We start from the raw sequence: 23,148 nt of genomic DNA on the forward strand, positions 1-23,148 counted from the left end.
TTCACAGACACGATCATTACATTTTTCTGGGAATGTCTGTAAAAAATGGGTTCAAAAATTGACAAAGAAAGTAAAACGTTGTCAAAAAGTCTCCGACCCGCGTAGTGGGTCACCCAGGGTCCGGCATGTGTCCAAATTTTATATTTTTATTTATGTTTGGAATTCAAAAATTAATATACGATTTTTAGGAATTAATGCAGCAAGCGGTACCATTTTTTTGATGCATATTCTATTTTTTATTATTTTCTTTATTCTTCATTTTTGAAAAATAATATAAAATAAAAATGACGTAAAAAACTTATGAAATTTTGAAGACACGATCCTCACATTTTTTTGGGCATGTTTGCAAAAAATGGGCTCAAATAATGATAAAAAAAAGTAAAACGCTGTCAAAAAGTCCCTAGCCCGTGTAGTGGGACACCCAGGGGCCGGCATGGGTAAAAAATTTACATTTTTGTTTATATTTTGCATTTTAAAAGTAATATATTCTTTTTAGCAATTAATGCAATAAGCGATACCATTTTCTGATGAATATTCTAATTTTTATAATTTTCCTTATTTTTTTGTCTTTAAAAAATAATATAAAATAGAAACGACGTCAAAAATTGATAAATTTTTACAGAAACCATCCTCACAATGTTTTGGGCATGTCTGCAAGAAATGGCCTCGAAAAATGATTAAAAAAGAAAACACTTTCAAAAAGCCCCCGGCTCGCGTTGTACGGCGCCCAGGGGCCGAGATGGGTCAAAAATTTATAGTTTTATTTATGTTTTGCATTCTAAAATTAATATGTGATTTTTAGGAATGAATGTAACAAGTAGTACCAGGTTTGGATGAATATTCTATTTTTTATTTTTTTTATTTTTTGCCTTTAAAATATAAAATAAAAAAAGTAATGTAAAAAACTTATGAAATTTTACAGACATGGTCCTCAGATTTGTCTGGGCATATCTGTAAAAAATGGCCTCAAAAAATGGTAAAAAAGCAAAACGCTATCAAAAAGCCTACGGCCTGCGTAGTGGGGAGCCTAGGGGCCGGGATGGGCTAAAAATTTACATTTTTATTTATGTTTCACATTCTAAAATTAATATACGATTTTTAGCAATTAATGCAACAAGGGGTACTAGTTTTTTTTTATGAATAATGTACTTTTTATGATTTTTCTTATTTTTCATCTTTGTAATATAAAATAAAATAAAAACGACATAAAAAACTTATGAAATTTTACAGACACAATCCTTACATTTTTCTGATGCGTCTACAAAAAATGGCAAAAAAATTTAAAATGCGGTCAACAAGCCCCCGGCTCGCATAGTGGGCCGCCCAGAGGCCGAGATGTGTAAAAAATTTATATTTTTATTTATGTTTTACATTCTAGAATTAATATACGATTTTTACGAATTAATGCAACAAGCGGTACCATTTTTGATGAATATTCTATTTTTTATGATTTTCTTTATTTTTCATTTTTGAAAAATAATATGAAATTGAAACAACGTCAAAAACTTATGAAATTTTACAGCCACGATCCTTATATTTCTCCGGGCATGTCTGCAAAAAATGGCCTCAAAAAATGATAAAAAAAGTAAAACACTATCAAAAAGCCCCCGACCACCGTGGTAGGGCGCCCAAGGACTAGGATGGGTAAAAAATATAGATTTTTATTTATGTTTTGCATTCCAAAATTAATATATAATTTTTAAGAATTAATGCAACCAGCGATTCCAGTTTTTGATGAATATTATATTTTTTATGATTTTTTATATTTTTCGTCTTTGAAAAATAATATAAAATAGAAACGACGCAAAAACTTATGAAATTTTGCAGAGACAATACTTACATTTTTTTGGGCATGTTTGCAAAAAATGGCCTCAAAAAATGATAAGAAAAGTAAAACGCTGTCAAAATGCCCCCAGCCCGCGTAGTGGAACCCCAAGGGGCCGGGATGGGTAAAAAATTTACATTTTTATTTATTTATTGCATTCTCAAATTAATATATGATTTTTAGGAATTAATACAACAACCGGTACCAATTTTTGATGAATATTCTATTTTCTATGATTTTTTATATTTGTAGTCTTTGAAAAATGATATAAAATAAAAACGACGTAAAAAACTTATAAAATTTTATAGACACGATCCTTAACTTTTTCTGGGCACATCTGTAAAAATCAACTTCCAAAGATGACAAAAAAAGTAAAACGCTGTCCAAAACTCCCGACCCGCGTAGTGGGGTGCCTGGGCGTTGGGATAGGTAAAAAATATAGATTTTTATTTGTGTTTTACATTCTAAAATTAATATATGATTTTCAGAAATTAATGCAACAAGCAGTACTATTTTTTTACCGCTATTCTATTTTTTATGATTTTCTTTATTTTTCGTCTTTGAAAAATAAAATAAAATAGAAACAACGTCAAAAACTTATGAAATTTGGCATCGACGATCCTTACATTTTTCTGGGCATGTCAATTAAAAATTGTCTCAAAATTTGAACAGAAAAGTAAAACGCTGTCAAAAAGCCCCCGACCTGCGTAATGGGACGCCCAAGGACCGGGATAGGTCAATAATTTATATTTTTATTCATGTTTTGCATTCTAAAATTAATATACAAATTTTAGGAATTAATGCAACAAGCAGTACCAGTTTTTAATGAATATTCTATTTTTTATGATTTTCTTTATTTTTGTGTTTAAAAAATAAAATAAAATAAAAACGATGTCAAAAACTCATGAAATCTTACAAACACGATCGTTACATTTTTCTAGGCATGTCTACAAAAAATGGCCTCAAAAAATGACAAAAAAAGGTAAAATGATGTCAAAAGGGCCCCCAACCCACGTAGTGAGGCGTCCAGGGACCGGGATGGGTAAAAAATTTACATTTTTATTTATGTTTTGTATTCTAAAATTAATATATTATTTTTAGGATTTAATGCAATAATTGGTACCATTTTTTGATGAATATTTTATTTTTATGATTTTCTTTATTTTTCATCTTTGAAAAATAATATAAAATAGAAACGACGTCAAAAATTTTTACAATTTTACAGAGACGGTCCTTACATTTTTTTGGGCACGTCTGCAAAAAATGGCCTCGAAAAATGACAAAAAAAGTAAAACGCTGTCAAAAAGGCCCGTAGTGTGGCTTCTAGGGGCCGGGATATGTCAAAAATTTACGATTTTATTTATGTTTTGCATTCTAAAATTAATATACGATTTTTAGGAATTAATGCAACAAGTAGTACCAGGTTTTGATGAATATTCTATTTTTTATGATTTTCTTTATTTTTCATCTTTGAAATATAAAATAAAATAAAAACGATGTGAAAAACTTATGAACTTTTACAGACATGATCCTTACATTTTTCTGGGCATGTCTGCAAAAAATGGCAAAAAAAATGAAAGACGTTGTCAAAAAGCCCCCAGCCCGCGTAGTCGGGGGCCCAGGGGCTGGGATGGGTTAAGAATTTACATGTTTATTTATGTTTTAGATTCTAAAATTAATACACGATTTTTAGGAATTACTGCAACAAGCGGTATTATTTTTTATGAATATTCTACTTTTTAATGATTTTCTTTATTTTTTGTCTTTAAAAAATAATATAAAATTGAAACGACGTCAAAAACTTATGAAATTTTACAGGGACGATCCTTAAATTTTTCTGGGCATGTCTGTAAAAAATGGCCTCAGAAAATCACAAGAAAAGTAAAATGTTATCAAAAGCCCCCGGACCGCGTAGTGGGGCACCCAGGGGCCGGATGGGTCGATAATATACATTTTTATTTTATGTTTTTCATTCTAAAATTAATACATGATTTTTAAGAATTAATACAACAAGCGGTACTAGTTTTTGATGAATATTCTATTTTTTTTTTTATGATTTTCCTTATTTTTCGTCATTGAAGAATAGAATAAAATAGAAACAACGTCAAAAAGTTATGAAATTTTGTAGACATGATCCTTACATATTTCTAGTTAGGTCTAAAAAAAATGGCCTCAAGAAATGACAAAAAAAAAAAAAAAGTAAAACGTTGTCAAAAGGGCGCCCAACCCGCATAGTGGCGCGCCTAGGGGTCGGGATGGGTAAAAAATTTACATTTTTATTGAGGTTTTGCATTCCCAAATTAATATATGATTTTTTAGAATTAATGCACCAAGCCGTATCACTTTTTCATGAATATTCTAGTTTTTATGATATTTTTATCTTTTGTCTTTTAAAAATAATATAAAATAGAAACGACGTCAAAAACTTTTAAAATTTTACAGACACAAATGTTACATTTTTCTGGCCATGTCTACAAAAAATGGCCTCAAAAAATGACAAAACAAAAAGTAAAATACTGTCAAAAAGCCTCCGGCCCGCATAGTAGGGCGCCTAAGAGCCGGGATGGGTAAAAAATTTATATTTTTATTTATGTTATGCATTCTAAAATTAATATACAATTTTTAGGAATTAATGCAACAAGCGGTACCAGTTTTTGATGAATATTCTATTTTTGATAACTTTTTATATTTTTTCTCTTTGAAAAATAAAATAAAATAAAAAGCGATGTTAAAAACTTCTGAAAGTTTGCATACACGATCCTTACATTTTTCTAGGCATGTCTACAAAAAAATGACTAAAAAAAAGTAAAACACTTCCAAAAAACCCCCAGCCTGCGCAATGGGGCGCCCAAGGAGCTGGGATGGGTGAAAATTGTATGTTTTTATTTATGTTTTGCAGTGTAAAATTAATATACAATTTTTAAGAATTAATACAACAAGCGGTACCAGTTTTTGATGAATATTATTTTTTTTTACAATTTTCTATATTTTTTGTCTTTGAAAAATGAAATAAAATAAAAACGACATCAAAAGCTTATGAAATTTTGTAGATACAATCCTTACATTTTTCTGGGCATGTCTGCAAAAAGTGGCCTAAAAATGACAAAAAAAGTAAAACGCTGTCAAAAGGGCCCTCGACCCACGTAGTGGGGTGCCTAGGGGCCAGGATGCGTAAAAAATTTATATTTTTATCTATGTTTTGTATTATAAAATTAGTATACAATTTTTAGGAATTAATGAAACAAGCGGAACCATTTTTTTATGAATATTCTACTTTTTGTGATTTTCTTTATTTTTTGTCTTTGAAAAATAAAATAAAATAGAAACGATGTCAAAAACTTATGAAATTTTGTACACACGATCCTTACATTTTCATGGGCATGTTCGCATAAAATGGCCTAAAAAGATGACAAGACAAAAGTAAAACGCTGTCAAAAAGCTCCTAGCCCGCGTAGTGGGGTGCCCAGGGGCCGAGATGGGTGAAAATTTGAAATTTTTATTTATATTTTGCGTTGTAAAATTAATATACAATTTTTAGGAATTAATGCAATTTTTATGAACATTATGTTTTTTATGATTTTCTTTATTTTTTGTCTTTGAAAAATAAAATAAAATATAAACTAAGTAAAAAACTTATGAAATATTATAGACATTATCCTTATCTTTTTCTGGGCATATCTGTGAAAAATAGCGTCAAAAAATGACAAAAAAAAGTAAAACGCTGTAAAAAAACTCCCCGCCCGCGTAATAGGGTTCCCAGGGGCTGGGATGGGTCATAAATTAACATTTTTATTTATGTTTTGCATTCTAAAATTAATATACGATTTTTAGGAATTAATGAAACAAGCGGTACTGCTTTTTGATGAATATTCTAGTTTTTATGATTTTTTTCTTTTTTTTTGTTTAAAAATAATATAAAATAGAAACAACATAAAAAACTTATGAAATTTTGTAGATAAGATCCTTACTTTTTTATGGGCATGTCTGAAAAAAGTGGCATTAAAAATGACAAAACAAAACGTAAAACATTGTCAAAAAGTCTTCGGCCCGCGTAGTCCGGCGTCCAGAGGCCGGGATGGGTCAAAAATTTGTATTTCTATTTATGTTTGGCATTCTAAAATTAATATACACTTTTTAGGAATTAATGTAACAAGCGGTACCAGTTTTCGATGAATATTCTATTTTTTTATGATTTTCTTTATTTTTTGAATTTCAAAAATAAAACAAAATAGAAACGATGTCAAAAACTTATGAAATTTTGCACACACGATCCTTACATTTTTCTGGGCATGTCAATAAACAATGGCCTCAAAAAATGACAAGAAAAAAGTAAAACGCTGTCAAAAAGACCCCGACCTGCGTAGTGGGGCACCCAGAGGCAGGGATGGGTGAAAAATTTATATTTGTATTTATATTTGCATTGTAAAATTAATATATAATTTTTAGGAATTAGTACAACAAGCGGTGCCAGTTTTTTACTGACATTCTATTTTTAATGATTTTCTTTATTTTTCATCTTTGAAAAATAAAATAAAATAGAAACGACGTCCAAAATTTATGAAATTTTGCACACCATATCTTTACATTTTTCTAGGCATGTCTGAAAAAATGGCATTAAAAATGACAAAAAAAAAAGTAAAACACTGTCAAAAAGCCCCCAGCCGGCGTAGTGGGGCGCCCAGTGGCCGGGATGGGTCAAAAGTTTACATTTTTATTTGTGTTTTTCTTTCTAAAATTAATATGTGATTTTTAGGAATTAATGCAACAAGCGGTACTATTTTTTTGATGAATATTCTATTTTTTATGTTTTTCTTTGTTTTTCATCTTTGAAAAATAAAATGAAATAGAAATGAATTGAAAAACTTATGAAATTTTACAGACACGGTCCACACATTTCTTTGGTCATGTGTGCAAAAAATTGCCAAAAAAAATGACAAGAAAAAAGTAATACGCTGTCAAAAACCCCCGGCCCCCATAGTGGGGCGTCTCGGGGTCAGGATGGGTCAAAAATTTATATTTTTTTTATGTTTTGCATTCCAAAATTAATATACGATTTTTATGAATTAATGCAATAAGCAGTGCTAGTTTTTTTTTTATGAATATTCTATTTGTTTTATGATTTTCTTTATTTTTTGTATTTGAAAAATGAAATAAAATATAAACAATGTCAACAACTTATGAAATTTTACAGACATGATACTTAGATTTTCTTGCAATGTCTGCACAAAATGGCCTTAAAAAATGACAAAAAAAAGTAAAACGATGTCAAAAGGGCCCCTGATGCGCGTAGTGGGGTTCCCAGGGGCAGGGATGGATAAAAAATTTACATTTTTATTTATGTTTTGCATTCTAAAATTAATATATAATTATTAAGAATTAATGCAACAAGCGGTACCACTTTTTGATGAATATTCTATTTTTTATTATTTTCTTTTTTTTTTTGCCTTTTAAAATAATATAAAATAGAAACGACATCAAAAACTTATAAAATTTTACAAACACAATCCTTACATTTTTGTGGGCATGTCTGTAAAAAGTGACCTCAAAAAATGACAAAAAACAAGTAAAACGCGGTCAAAAAGCCCTCGACCCGCGTAGTAGGGTGCCCAGGGGCCGGGATGGGTGAAAAACTTCCATTTTTATTTATATTTTACATTTTAAAATTAATATATAATTTTTAAGAATTAATACAACACGGAGTGCTAGTTTTTTATGAACATTCTATTTTTTATGATTTTTTTTATATTTTGTCTTTGAAAAATAAAATAAAATAAAAATGACTTCAAAAACTTATGAATTTTGTAGTCACGATGCTTACATTTTTTCTGGGCATGTCTGCAAGAAATGGCATCAAAAAATGATAAAAAAAAAACGTTGTCAAAAAGGCCCCCGACCTACGTAGTGGGGCGCCTAGGGGCCGGGATGGGTCAAAAATTTACATTTTTATTTATGTTTTACAATCTAAAATTAATATATGATTTTTAGGAATTAATGCAACAAGTGGTACTTATTTTTGATGAATATTCTATTTTTTATGATTTTCTTTATTTTTCGTCTTTGAAAAATAAATATAAAATTGAAACGATGTTAGAAACTTATGAAATTTTACAGAGATGATCCTTACATTTTTGTCGCCATATTTGGAAAAAATAGCCTCAAAAAATGACAAAAAAAAGTAAAACGCTGTGAAAAAGCCCTCAGCCCGCGTAATGGGGCGCCCATGGGCCAAGATGGGTCAAAAATGTATATTTTTATTTATATTTTGCATTGTTAAATTAATATATGATTTTTAAGAATTAATGCAACAAGTGGTACTAGTATTTGATGAATATTCTATTTTTGATGATTTTCTATATTTTTTGTCTTTGAAAAATAAAATAAAATAAAAACGGCGTCAGAAAATTATGAAATTTTGTATATACGATCCTTACATTTTTCTGGGCATGTCTGCAAAAAAAAGGCCTAAAAAATGATTAAAAAAAATAACACACTGTCAAAAGGGCCCCCAACCCGCGTAATGGGGGGCCCAGAGGCTGGGATGGGTCAAAAATTTACATTTTTATTTATGTTTTACATTCTAAAATTAATATATGATTTTTGGAAATTAATCCAACAAGTGGTACCATTTTTTTATGAATATTCTATTTTTTATGAATTTCTTTATTTTTCATCTTTGAAAAATAATATAAAATTGAAACGATGTCAAAAACTTATGAAATTTTACAGACACGACCCTTATATTTTTCTGGGCATGTATGCAAAAAATAGCCTCAAAAAATGACCAAAAAAAGTAAAACAGCTGTCAAAAAGCCCCCGGTCCGCGTAGTAGGGCACCCAAAGACTGGGATGCATAAAAAATTTACATTTTTTAATGACAGGTGTAACAAGTAGAATGATGAGTGGTTTAAAATGTGTGTGAAAAGTACAATAGAAGATAATTTAGTTGTAGGGACTTTTTAAAAATTTTAAAAATAATGTAGTAAATGATTGGTGGTTTAAAAATATGTGTGAAAAGTAGAAAAATATGTGTTAATAGACGTGCCCTTTTTAATAAACTATCCAAATTTAGACTACCATGTGGTGGGATTTAAGCCATGTAGAACTATGCTGACTGTACAAGTGCTTAATATACATGTCATACACACATCCTTGAATTTGATATTTTAAAAAGAGTAAATTGTACCGTTGCACTCTAAACTACTCTTTTTATTTTTTGTACAAGTAGCAATTGAGATCCAATAGTCAAAAAGATTGTTAAATTAATGGTTTAAAATATGAGATTCGCAAGTAAAAACGCAAAGATTGTCATTTTTTAAACATGTCACTTGTAAATCTTGTATTTTGAACTGTCAATTTAATATTGTCATCAGTTATTAGACTTCAATTGCAGCTAATTTTAAAGTTTAAGGTGAAATTTTATCGAAATTAAAAGTTTAGAATTCATCATGCGAAAATGAAAATAATTTAATATGCGACAATACAATTTACTTTTTAAAAGAGAGAGAGGAAATAAATAGAAAAACAACTGAAATATTGGCACTAACAAAAATGAAATTTTAGGACAGAGAATGCACAGCACCATGCACAGTATTTCACGTAGCATTTGGAACGGCGGTTGAGCCGGGAAAAAAATGGCGGTTAACTCGCCTGTAAACATATAAAATAATATGGTCCCGTTCATTTCGATGATTCAAGTTTAAAATTTGAGTTTTGTTACAGTAAAAAGCTCTCACAAACAATCACATCTAACTTTTTTGCTATAATAAAACGCTCTCACATAAAATTACATCTCAACTCGAATTAAAAACTCGAATCAGCGAACTAAACAAGCCCATAGTTTATCATTTATCCGCTTATCAGTACCATGATCATGAGTACAATTGATAGAATATTGTTTGTCCTAAAAAATTGACTAATAAATTATGATCCACACTTTTGTGGTTACATTATCATTACTAATAAAAAATGAAGAAAAATTGTAGAAATAAATTATTTTTCTTTTCTTATTTTAATAAATAACTGAATTATGGATAATTAAAAAATGCCGAATTTATGTACTAAATATTTATATGAGGTAACAATGTCAAGTTATTAGTATTGTTTTACTCGCATATTCCAATCTCATCAACCGAATTATTCAAGATACAGTTAGTATGTGCATTTCAATATAATTATCTACTTGGCTGCAGGCAGCTGTAGCACCGATTAATATAATTATCTATATATCTATTGTTCGCTCGCAAGCGTACAGTGTCAAGTTTCGATAGTAAAGGGTGAGTGAGTATCATCTTCACAGATATTAAATGTTAAATTGCCACTAAATACCGCACTTATAGTAACTCAACTTTATTTAGGAATTTGAACTAATTGAAATTGGAATAGAACAAGAACAAATATAAATACAAGAATAAAATAAAATATGAAAATTTCTATGCACAAATATACTAGGGACTTGACTTTACCATACCATTCCTATATTCATCTTATTTAGCTATTGCTAGCCAATTCGACTCAATTCATTAATCTTAGGTTTTCGAAGGTAATTTCACTCCCTCTCTCGAGTGCCGAGCAAAATAGTATGCAAAACTCAGCTAAACAATATCCCTATTAGCCTAACCGAATCAAGCATCCATTAAGTAACCTAATTTTGATTACCCGAATTGATTGGCCTCCCGAACTCAACTAACTCTAGGTTGTGTTTTTTCAATTCTAACATGTGAAAGTAACTCTCCCGAACCTAAATCCACACATCTATATCTCTAATCTATGAAAACACAAATTAGAGCAATTAACATAGAGAAACACAAATGAATTAAATGGAAATCATACTAAAAATTGGCAAAATATTCAAAACATAGTTCAAACAAGGTTACATCAAGTCCTAAAATAATAATCTAGCTCAACATAGAGGAATCCATAACCAAAAACAAAATCTAAAAACTAAAACGGAAATAAAGGGAGAAGGAAGTGCTCTGTTGGAAGAATGATCTTCTAAGCTTGAATCCACCATCTTCTTCAATGATCTTAAGTGAAATCATGGGATTTGAACCTCTAAAGTTCCTTATTCTCTAGAAAATTTGTGCCTCTTTTTCCTCTCTTTCTCTCAAATTTTAGGAAAATGAATCTTCTCCTCTTTTATATCTCTCTAAATCAGCTCAAATTGATAACATTTCGTGTCTTGGAGCTACAACGGATCAATTTTCTACTGCAAAGCCGCTAAGGCTTTTGAAAAAACCTTAGCGAAACTGGTGCAACCAGCGGAAGGATTTTCCGCTGCAGAGAGTGTGGTTTTCCTGCTCTCGGGCAGGAAACCTGCTACAGTGGATGGTATCTTCACAAAGTTGTAGCTTTATCTCTTATCTTTCCAACGCCACCAAGATCACCTCATTTGGACTTCGGATGAGAGAGTTATGTCCCAAATATTGATGTATGTTTCGAAATCAAATTTTCGCTCCTTTTATTCCATTTTAACTTCAACATACAACAACAACAAAAAAAACACATTAAACTAACAAAAATGCATAAAAACTTACAAATACTCAAGCTCAAAAGTACTTGATTTATAAATAAAATACTCACTCATCATCTATACATCTACATATACATATTTTTTTTTCTTTGAAATTATCTATCTATACGTGTCTAACATATCTACTCTAACATTATATAAAAGAATCTAACAAACATAAAAGAGATGTGGCAGCTTCTTCTCTTACCTCCTTTTGTTCCTCTTTTTGTTTCTTTATCTTTATTTTAATTTTTTAATTATTATTCTTTTGTGAATTTTTTTTACATTTGAATTTTTTGTGTTTTTTAAAAATATATTTTTTTTATGACTTTACTCATGTGAAAGTAATTTTATATATATGTTCCTATTTTATTTTTTGTCAATGATTAAAATAATTTTTTTAGATGTGTTCATACTTAACTATTTTCTGTGTGATTCTTATCAAATCAAAAATTACTTTTACACATATTCCTATTTGAAATAAATTCAAAAATCCTTAAATGATTATATAAATGATTTTTTTGTTATTCGATAAATAATAAACTCTTAAAGTATCATTAACATGACAATGCATACAGAGCACTTTAAAAAACTAATCTAACAATACACAAAACAGTTAAGGCTCTTTAATAGTACTCTTTTCTTAGGCTGTCACGTGATGGTCTCTCATCTTCCATTTTTTTTCTTTTTTTTCACTGCTTGACCTTTTATCTTTATTTATCTAATCTAAATTAACAAACATAATTAATACTTTTCTTCTCTTTTTCCTATTTTATCTTTATTTTTTTTGTGAATGTTTTAATACATTTTAATTTTTTGTGTATTTTACAAAAATTATTTTTTTCTCATTTTACTCCTATGAAAATAATTTATGAGTGTTTTTATTTTATTTTTTGTAAATGATTAAAATAATTGTATTTAAATGTGTCATTACTTAATTTTTTTGTCAATTATTATCTTTGTACGTATTTTTTTAAAAAATTAAAAATTCTTAAATAATTATATAAATAATTTTTTTATTATTTAATATAAAAAAAAATTTCAGATGTCTCTAAGCAGTATGAGCGGGCGCGTTACAAAATTAGTAACATATAAAAGTCGTAATCTACAATCACGTCCCATGCCTCCACGTGCCACGACGTCTCATTCCCTTTTTTTTTTTTTTTTTTTTTCTTTTGGACTTTTGCTGTTGGCACTCTTTTCTATTCTTTTATGTATTTGCATCATTGATCCTTCATTTATGTTTCTTTTCACATTTTATTTCTTTTATTACTTTCTCTCTTAATATCTTATAAATTTTTAAATCTGCTACATTTAATTAGTTTTTTTTCCTTTTTCTCCGTATTTTGTTAAAATAACTTTTTATTACAAACATAGCCCCATTCAAGTAATTTTCCTTACAATCTTCTAAAACATAACTTCTTCGGTCAAAACGTTTGCCGTTGACATATTAATTTTGGGGACGTATTCCGTACTATTGTCGTGTATGTCAATCACTTAATCAGTCTATAAGAGAAACTTATTTTAAGTTTAAATATACAATAATAGAAGAGATTAAAAAATAATTAAATAGATGTATAATTTTTGATGAAGTGTATTTAAAAGATTAGATTTAAAAAAAATTATCAAAATGTGTGCTTCATGTTTGAATTCAAACGATACTTTCTCTCGTAAAAAAAATTAATTTAAAAAGTTATGTTATAATATTTTTCTCACAAAATTTAAATTTTAGTTCAAAATATGTGAATATTTGAATTCACCTCCCAAATAGACCTTAAACTTTCGAAAACAAAAATAAAAAGAAATAAATACCTTTTAAGTGACATAAATGTAAGTTTTTATCATTTACTCTTCGGTAATACTTTTTTAGTTCAACAAAAATAAAACGACAGGTTTCGCCTCTTTGATATCTCGGTGAATGCGTAACTTATTGACCCCACATGACGAAATATAGACGTGTTTGTATTGTATATATATAGGCCGATATTTTTCTTCTGATTACTGGATAATTTTCTTTGTAGTTATTAATGTAGTTTTCTAGCCGCAAAAGAGCACTTCTCCTAATTTAATTAGATACCATTTATTCCGTTCTCCAACTCTTTTCTTATGATGTATATTCACGCTCTATTCTCTGTTTAACTAATCGTTCTCTAGATCATATTTATAAATATAAATATATATATTTAGGAAAATAACTTTTATTATTATTGTTATTTCAATTGTGGCAGTGGGATCTGGTTGTCGTAACTTTTGTCCTGTGATAGTAGTCATGTTTTGTACTCATGACCAGGGACGTAGCTACCATATATGCTAATTTTCCCCTTAAACGTACATATATACATATATATTGTAATGATTGGAAAAATTTTGATGTTAATTAGTGTAATTTACGTAATTAAATCATGAAATTTCTGAATAATGACATGTTTTGTAATAAATGATTTATGAAATTAATAATATTATTCCAAAATTCTATATAAAAATTTTAGGTCAAAAATTTTTATGTTATGACTCGACCGATAATCCTCACCGCAATTTAAGACGGGAGAAATTTTTGATTCAATTATGACTCGTGATTCTGCTCATAAGAATTCCTGAGTATTGTACAATGTTAGTAATATTTTGAGAAACACTCTAACATTTAAAGAAGTCCTTAATTTCCAATTAGTAAAATCGGAGTTACGTGAGTCGCGTTTTCGGTAAAAACCGTAAAGCCATGCTCGAAAATTGACACTGTCGGTTACCATATTTTACTGAGAGTTTAAAACACGTATGTTGAACTTAAATTTTAAGTTATTTTAAGACATATTTTAAAAGCCAGAAAAACAGTTCAAATAATCTACACGATTTTAAATATAAACCGGTATTAATTTCTATCGAATATAGTGTAGGAATGTGTTTTAAACAGTGAACTGAAAACCACTGAAAAATATTTGTCTTGAAAACTGATCTAAAAATTACTGTCAGTACAAACTTGATATGATGAAAGAGAACTTTAGTAAAAGACAATGATGAGATATGATTAAACTTGATTTGACAAGAGTTAAAAAGCCTTTTGAGGTGTCACATTTTCTCTTTTTTCTCCTTCCAAGTGGCGCTTATCTTAGTGAGAGTTAAGCCGAAGTTTAGTTTAATCGAGTTAGATTAATATGATTAGGACAAAGACTAATCAAGATTAATCTAAAGCTATATAAATGATCACTTAAGTGCATTAAACCTTTCTCAACTTTTTCTCTCTTTTCTTGTGTTAGCCGAACCACTCCCTTGCTCTACATCTCTCTCAAATTTTTCTTTTTCCACACTTAAACACCACTAGCAAAAAAATACTAAAAGGAGAAGAAGCTTTTGGTGGAATTTTTACAAGTTTTCTTCAAAGGGTAATTCTCTTGGTTCCTCTATTTCTTTTAAGAATGTTCAAGTTTAGATTTTTTTTTTCTAGAGTAAAAGTTTATATCTTTGTAGGACCTTCTCATTTTGATGGTCAAAACATCTTCTCCTAAGATTTTGGGTAAGGCTCAACATACATAAAGTTGATCATTTTTCCTTTTAAGAACAAAGTTTGGATTGTTTACAAAGTTGTGTTTTATGTGTGTTAAAAGGTTAGATCTTCACATACATGGGGTTTTTAATACTAGATCTATGTTTTGAAATTTGTATTTCATATTTTAAGGTTGTTGTTTTGTGTGTTTGGAACAAGTTTTAAACTTTTCATGTTAACCTTAAGAGGATAAAGATGAAAAAAGATTTAAGTTGATAAGCTTTATTTTCGGGTAAAATTTTTTAGTCTATTTTGGCTTAAAATTCAGAGCTGTTAGAGTCCAAATTGAGAAAAATATTATTTCACAAAAGTTGTAGATTTTCATGTTCTAAACATTTCCTTGTGACTGAGAAAAATCTCAATTATGCCCCTAAAATGTGTTTTTAGACGTTTTTTTCTAAAACTATCTAGAATTTCATCAAAACTGTCCAAACTGTCAACTTGAACTAGTTACTGTTTAGAGGGCAATTTCGAGATTTTTGAGGCACGGCTCTTGAAGTCTTCGACGTTATGAACAAATCTCTGTGACTGCAAAAAAAATCACAATTCCGATTCTAGGATGCGTTTTTGGGACATTTTTAAAAACTGCGCGAAATAATATTTGTGCCCTAATTATTTTAAGATTTCGTTCTGTTCCGAAGCTGACCTCGTTTTTCGTGAAACACAAAATTTTTAGATCATATTAAGACGAAATAAGAAGTTTTTAAAGTGTTACAAACTTATGGTTATCTTCTAAAAAAAATTAATCACTAAGTGTTTACCGGGCTCAATTCTTAGTAACCGATGATATTACTAGCGGTAAAATGAGATTTACTAATGATTTCAAAACAAGATTGGATTGATAACTTTTTTTAACACTAAATACGGGTCTAACACCTATACTAGGCCCGCAACTTTTCAAGCCTAAGTTAGGCATGCTAGTGTAAAAGACCGTTGTAGACATGTAGGAGACTAATGGGCCTTAATACAATTTTGGGCCCAACCTAAGAAATAATGTGAAATAGTAACTTAGACAAAGATCATGGTAAATAATAGATTTAAGTTAAGACCGATTAGTAAAGGCAATTAAGGAAAAGTATATGATAAGAATTTATTAAAACGATCATTGTGATGTAAAAAAAGTTAAATGATTCCTATTTAAAAAGGGAATATTTCTAAGTATAGGAATGAATTCTTAAGTATACTAAGCTAATAGACTAGTTTATAATGAGTCAAACTCACACTTTCAGTGGGTTTTCTTTATAGAACACAGCAGTAGAGGTTAAGCTCGGTGAGTAATATAATATAGTCCCGACCTTAGCTAATAGCAGGTAAGTGAAAATCTCACCTACAGTATAAATAAGTTTTAAAGTGAAATATTATACATGTCTTATATACATGTTTATGTTCTATGATATAGAATATCATGTCATATCATGTAACATGCTCACTAATGAAATTAATGAGAACAGTTTAATGTTGAATGTCGTACCAACCTTCCAAGATTGAGGGACTTACGATCAAAAAAAAAAATGATGAACTGAATTATGGTCACGGTGTAATTGGGGACCTTGCAAACCCTTTATACCCGTTGATCGCACACAATCGGTACGAACATTTAATAACTCAAATTCATAAAAGAGCATAAATGATTCATGCATTAGTGTTATGCTTTAAGTACTCTGTTTTTAATTAGCGAGACTTAAATTCCTACTTACTGAGTATAAACTCACCCCTAAGATGTATTTATACTGTAGGAAAGCAACAAATGAAAAATGAATTATAGACAGTGCGCAACAGTAGGCGAGTAGTGTGGAGAATGAGAAATGGATACCGCTCACATTTTTATTCCGTAATATGTTTTATTATGACAAGACCTTTTTATTTATATGTATGTACTGAGGCCACTTATAATTTAAAAGTTACCGTATGATTTAAAAAAAATTCTGTAAATTTCACCTTAATTAATTGAAGTATTTTAAGTGAATTTCATGATAGTAAGTTTAAGAGACAACTTCTTAAATTGGGTCATCATATATATATATATATATATATATATATATATATAATACTACATTATACTTCATTAAACTACAAAAAGCACCCCAAAATAATTATATATCCTACCACCCAGTTGGTGTAGGACAAGATGCTTGTAGTGGATATCACCTAGTTGGTATGTGTTACGCTTCTTTGATATCAGTTACTTTATCTCGCTAATTACTAAAAAAAAAAAAAAAAATAGACGATAACGTTTGAAGTTAATTAACGTGACAACAATGATCACGCATATTTGATGTCATGGAGAGTTTTAAAGAAGTCGCTAATATTTTAACCTTTGGAATGATTTTTTTCCCCCCTTTTTTGCTAGGAAACCTTGGGATGATTGATCTAACGTTTGTGTTTTTTATTTCATGGAGGCCTAATTTATAGTTCATTGAAGCATTAATGTTCATCATTGGTACAAGTACTCAAAATCATAATAACTATCATCATAGTTTCCTAAAGCTTTAAATCCACAACATTTTATTGTATACTGTCACTTTTCTTCTCATTCGGGTATTTTACAACAGAAATCATTCAAATAAAGTCTGAGGTTGTTGTACTTTCACTTTGCAGTAGTGTGATGGAGACGTACCAAAAAGAGATGAATGGATTATCTGAGAAGATGTTGGAGCTGATTCTTAGGTCACTGGGGGTGAACTACGAAGATATAAATGGGCCAAGCCCAAAACTAATTATCAGGCCCTCCTACAGTTGAACTCTTACCCAGTCTGTCCAGACCCAACAAGGGCCATGGGCCTGGCCCCACATACCGACTCTTCATTACTAAACTGTCCTCTACCAAAGTTGCGAGGGCCTCCTAAGGAGAATATTGGGTGGGTGCCGGTACACCCAGTCAATGATGCACTCGTTAATCTGGGAGACATGATGCACATTATGACAAATGGAAGGTTCAAGAGTGTGGTGCATCGTGCGGTTGTGAACAAGACACATCATCGGGTGTCGGTCACGTATTTCTATGGCCCTCCAAAAGAAGAGAAGATATCACCGTTGACTCAAATGATTAATAGTGATCATCCTCCTTTATATCGTGGAGTGACGTAAAAAGAGTATCTTAAAATCAGTGCAGTATACTTCGACATGGTACTTGAGCTCATTAAAGTTTAATGCTCGTGATGTATGACTTGGTTTTGCTGCCCTATGAACACGTTTTTTTAAGAGCTTGTTTAATTCACTGTGAATTTTTAATTTAAATTAAAATATAATTTTATATGAAAATTTTTTATTATTATAAAAAAAATTAAAGACTTTTTATTTAAACGAGATACTTTAGTTTTTAATATTTATATATATAGTAGTTCTACCTCGAGTATTGTTCTAATTGGGTGGCAACAATAGCTTTATTGGAAATCTATATGTCAGATTACGCAACACCCAATAAATAAGAATTATGTCACTTATAAATAGGTATGTTATTTAATTTCATGTTATTTTATGATTTTAATATTTATTATGAACTAAAAATCATCACACTGTAGTAGTTCTAAAAAGCTCTCACGACATGAAGTGCTCGAATTAAATTATTATTAAATTTTATGATTTCATATTTATAAATTATGTGTTGATTTATTAAACTATATTTATTTATCATGATCTAATTAAAGTGTATATATATAATAGTATATCTTTACATATATTAAAATATTATATTTTATGTTTGTTTCATATTTTAATGAAGCTGGTTTTTCTTAGATGCCAAATTTTATGTAAAATCACCGAAGTACTCGTTCATACTATGAATTAAGCATTACAACATGGTTTAAAGAGAAAAACTATATATTTTCAATGATTACGTTTTCTATCGTTGGTTACTTATTAAATGTAAAAATTTAATAATTTCGTGTGATAAGAATATAATTTTATTAATTATTATAAATTTTTCCGTCAACTATTTAATTTATTATAACCGTTAGATCAATATTTTACGGTTAAAATAATTATACTCGTTGATGAGTAAATATCAAAATAACCATTAAAATTACACTCATATATATATATATATAGTGCCTAAAATATTGATAAATTTGTCAAAGAAGACTTTTGATGGCATTTGATTTTTTTGGTTTGTGCTTGTTATTTGCTCAATCAAATTTTGTTCCTTTTTGATTGTTGCTTCTTCAATTCTTGTTCTTTGTGTTGTTAATTGTGATTTTTTTTTTCATCACTTGAACTATTTGGTAAAATCTACTTTCTTGCTCTTGAAAGTTATAGATTGTTAAAACGAGAACTTGAATTGCACAAAAATAAATGAACATATGAATTTATAGTTGTTCACCTTTAATGTGAATGCTCCATTCACTATAGGATATCGGGAGTTTTACTATCTCTTGTAAAAAGTACAATTATAATGAAGAGTGGAAGAGAATGAGGAGAAGGAGATTTAGAGAGAGAGTCTTAACGTAATGTGGGGGCTCTAAGATGTCTAATTTGTGATCTCCATCCCCTATTTATAGGAGAAGGTCTTCTAGTTTTCTTTTCTTTTAGATTGGATAGTTTCCCTTTTGCTTAGTTGACATTCTTTTTTCTTGTTTCGTCTTCAATTATTGTCTTTAATGTCAGATTCGGCTGATTTAGATTTCGTGGTTTTCGAAGATCCTTCTTTCTTGAAATATTTGAGGTATTCCCGCGGGTCTCTTGTCGTCAGACTTTTCCAGTCGCTTCCACTAGATCTTGCCTCCAATAGATTTTAGTCGATTCGAGTTGACCTATTTCTCTAAATGTTCACGTGTACAGTGATGATCGTGATGTTAATTTTGACCCTAACATATAGTTTAATATGAAATTCAAATTTAATACAATACATAGTGTGATATCTAAGACGAATAAAAACCATTGTATTACATCGTATTATGCAATTTAACTTTATAAAATATATAAAATATTTTACAAATATCAAGGGTCGGGATCGGGTTTCGGGACTGACGCTGAGATTAAATTTCGAGATTGAAGCAATATTGGGTCTACATTTTTCAAAAATTATACTTTGACCCCTCAATTATTTAAAAAATTATATTTTGACCCCTTAAATTTTTAAAAATTATTTTTTGACCTCTTAACTTTTTTAAAAGTATATTTTGACCCTAAAACTTTTTAAAATTATAATTTTACCCCTCAATTTTTAAAAAATTATAGTTTGTCCCCATTTTAAAATTTTTTTAACAAAAATACCCATATTGAACAATTTTACCTTCTTCATTGCCCGCTCTTAATGTTAGGTTTAGATTGAGATTGCAACCGAGTTATGTTATACTTAGACTTAAATTTTATTTAATTATAAATTAATACATAAAGACAATATGATGGTAAACACAGTACAATGTAATCGACTACAAATCACACATTATATGTATAAAAATTATATAATACAATACGGTACACCATGCGTGCCACACTTATAGTACACTTTTTACCATGTACAACTAAATAATTTAATAGATTTAATAATTCTACAAATTGTGTAAATTCCATACCTTTCTCTTACCTTTACTTACTTCTTAAAGGTCTTTTCTGTAAACCTCTGCTACTTTTGTGGGGAAGATTTCCCCGTTTCCATTGAACACGTGGGGTTATTTGATGCAAAAGGAACCAGTTTTTTTTTTTTTTTTTTTTTTTTTTTAATCAAAAGAACCGGTATTTGCCGGTGCATATCAGTGTCTTTCACCTTTTCGCGGTTCCAAAATACAAAAATATTGTATTAATTAATCTTTGTGGAGGATAATTTCGTAATATGATTGGAATAATTTAATATTTTTTTATATTTTATGAATATCTTGAGAGGTTAAAATAGTAAAGTTACTTTATCAATTGTTAAAATAGTAAAGTTACTCATGTGGTGAGTCGTAACGGTTAGATAAGATTGTATTTTAAGAATGAGAAGTCGTTTTTCAGTATTCGTATAAACAACTGGTCGTTCATAATTGGTATAAAGTTGAATATATATTATTACCGTGTAGAGAAAAAGGATTGGCTTGTAGTACATTTCATGCATAACTTCCTAACATCCAATTATATATAAAGATGAGGAACGATGGTACCAAGATGAAAGAAGTTTTAAGAGGCCTTATTAAAAATGAAAAATATCAATTAAAATATGTGCTAAATCTTTTTTTTTTTAGAAGAAAAACTCCTTTTTAGCACTATCAGTTGACTAAAACACATCTTTTTTTATATATAAAATTTAGATTCGATCTTTATATCATTTCTAATTTATAGTTGAATTATAGCAGATACAGATTTATTTTTCTTATAAATTTCAAAATAAAAAAACCTTTCAATTAAAGTTTCTTTCAGCATAAAATAAAAAGATAAATTAATACTATCTATTCATAATTAAAATTAGGGCATTTTTTTAAATATAACTATAAGAGCCGTTTGATTAATGAAAAAAACTATAAATTAAGTTATTTTATTAAACAAAAGAAAGATGAAAAAAGAGCAATATGAATATTTTTATTTATTTTTAAGTATAGTAATGTCTAAAAATTTGGCTACTCTCGTTCCAACTTTCAAGAGTTATTGTGCTCTTTCAAACTTTTTACCCCATAGTTCTTTTTTTTTAATTATTTTTAAAGAAATTTAATTAATTAATAGAGTGATCATAATATGTTTTAAAAACATTTGGGGCCTTGACTGAACCTGAAGTCTTAAGCAATTGTCTAAGTGACTTTATAGTTGAGCCGTTGAGCCTCTACCGGCTTGAATGTTTAAGTGATGTTATTTCCTTTATATTAAAAATGTGGATGAAATAATTTCAAAATTCGTCATCTATACATCCTACAAAAGATGAACGGATTTTTTTTAGTTGCTAAACGAAACGATTCGTTCAACGTTTTTTTTTATTTACTGTTAGGGAAAGGGATTTAGTGCGGTAAGTTAGTTTCACTGAAACCGCCATGTGTCAGTCACCGATCAGGCATTCCCTTAGTGGGACGCACATGGCACTCTGCGATTAGTTCGCTCAAATAAGTGGCCACATGTCAGTAACACATTAACTGAAAATAATGAGCTCACGTAAGCACACAACAAAGAATCCCACATAATTTCTTGAGTGGTCTACTGCCATTGCCACGTGTCACCTGCTTATCGGTCGGAGGGAGAACGTGGCGGGGCCCACCTGCTAAGACATTGACACACTTGTCTCATTACCCCTATCGGACACGCCCCTGTTCGCGGATGGTGCGCACGCAGCAACTGTGTCCGATTTTTGATACTATTCAGATAGAAATGCTATAAATAATTCAAATAAAAAATAAATTAAACAAAAATACACTCAAATAAAATAAAATCACACTAAATTAAATAAAACAAATAGAACTAATTTAAAATACAACGAAATAAATTAAAATCTTGTTTTTTTTGGTCTTTGCTTCAGATCTTTTTTCCATTTTTGTTTTCATTTATTTTGTTTTTATTTTTATTTTTACTTTTTTCTTTCTATTTTAAACAATTTGTATAATTGTTATTTTAAATTAATTGCTAAGACTAGTAGTAAATTAATGAATAATGATATACAATCCCAAAGAATTCTTTTTGGAGACAAAAGTTAACATCGATCAGAAGACAAAAACAACTCTTAGGCTAATACAAGTTTGCATTTCCAGTAGATGTCTTATGCATTTCCAGTAGATGCCTATGTCTTATGTCATTTAGGCTTAAGTTTGCATTTCAAGTTTGCATTTCCAGTAGATGTCTTACCTTAAGAATAAGATTCTAAAATAAAAAAATGAATTATAATATACAATTTATTTAAATAAAAAAGTACTTAAAATGCTATGTCAACCTGTCAATATAATAGGTTACCCATCCAAAATTGTATTTAATAAGATTTTCAAATTCAATGCTCATCAATTGTCATGATCTTTTTTTTTTTTTTTTTGGTTAACTATCTAATTCACTATGATCAATTTCGAGTATGGCTTTTATTGATAAATGATAACAAGCATTCATATTGTTTCCATAATTTGATTAGCCAAATATGTAATAAACTCCAATGGATAACTCCTCCAACCAAATTTGGTGAAAAATCTAATCACAATTGGCAATATGTTTATCCAAATATTGCCAATTAAGGCAAGAAACGCCAAATTAATTCAAATAAAGCCATACACACGTTTCTCACTTTTTTCAAATAATAATAATAATTTAAGGCCGAAAAACGGAAGAAAACGTATGTATGGCTGTAAATTCAACAGTTACCTTACACAAAAGTACAAGTGGACAATCCTATTTTAAAAA

General features: G+C 29.3%; 1 pseudogene; it reads left to right on the forward strand.

Annotated features, from left to right (window-relative positions):
- The first annotated feature begins 17,476 nt into the window (after nt 1-17,476).
- Nucleotides 17,477-18,021, forward strand: LOC21408295 (annotated as a pseudogene).
- The last annotated feature ends 5,127 nt before the right edge of the window (nt 18,022-23,148 follow it).

This window comes from Morus notabilis, unplaced genomic scaffold, assembly GCF_000414095.1.
Source record: "Morus notabilis unplaced genomic scaffold, ASM41409v2 Scaffold100, whole genome shotgun sequence".
In the NCBI taxonomy this organism is placed as follows: domain Eukaryota; kingdom Viridiplantae; phylum Streptophyta; class Magnoliopsida; order Rosales; family Moraceae; genus Morus; species Morus notabilis.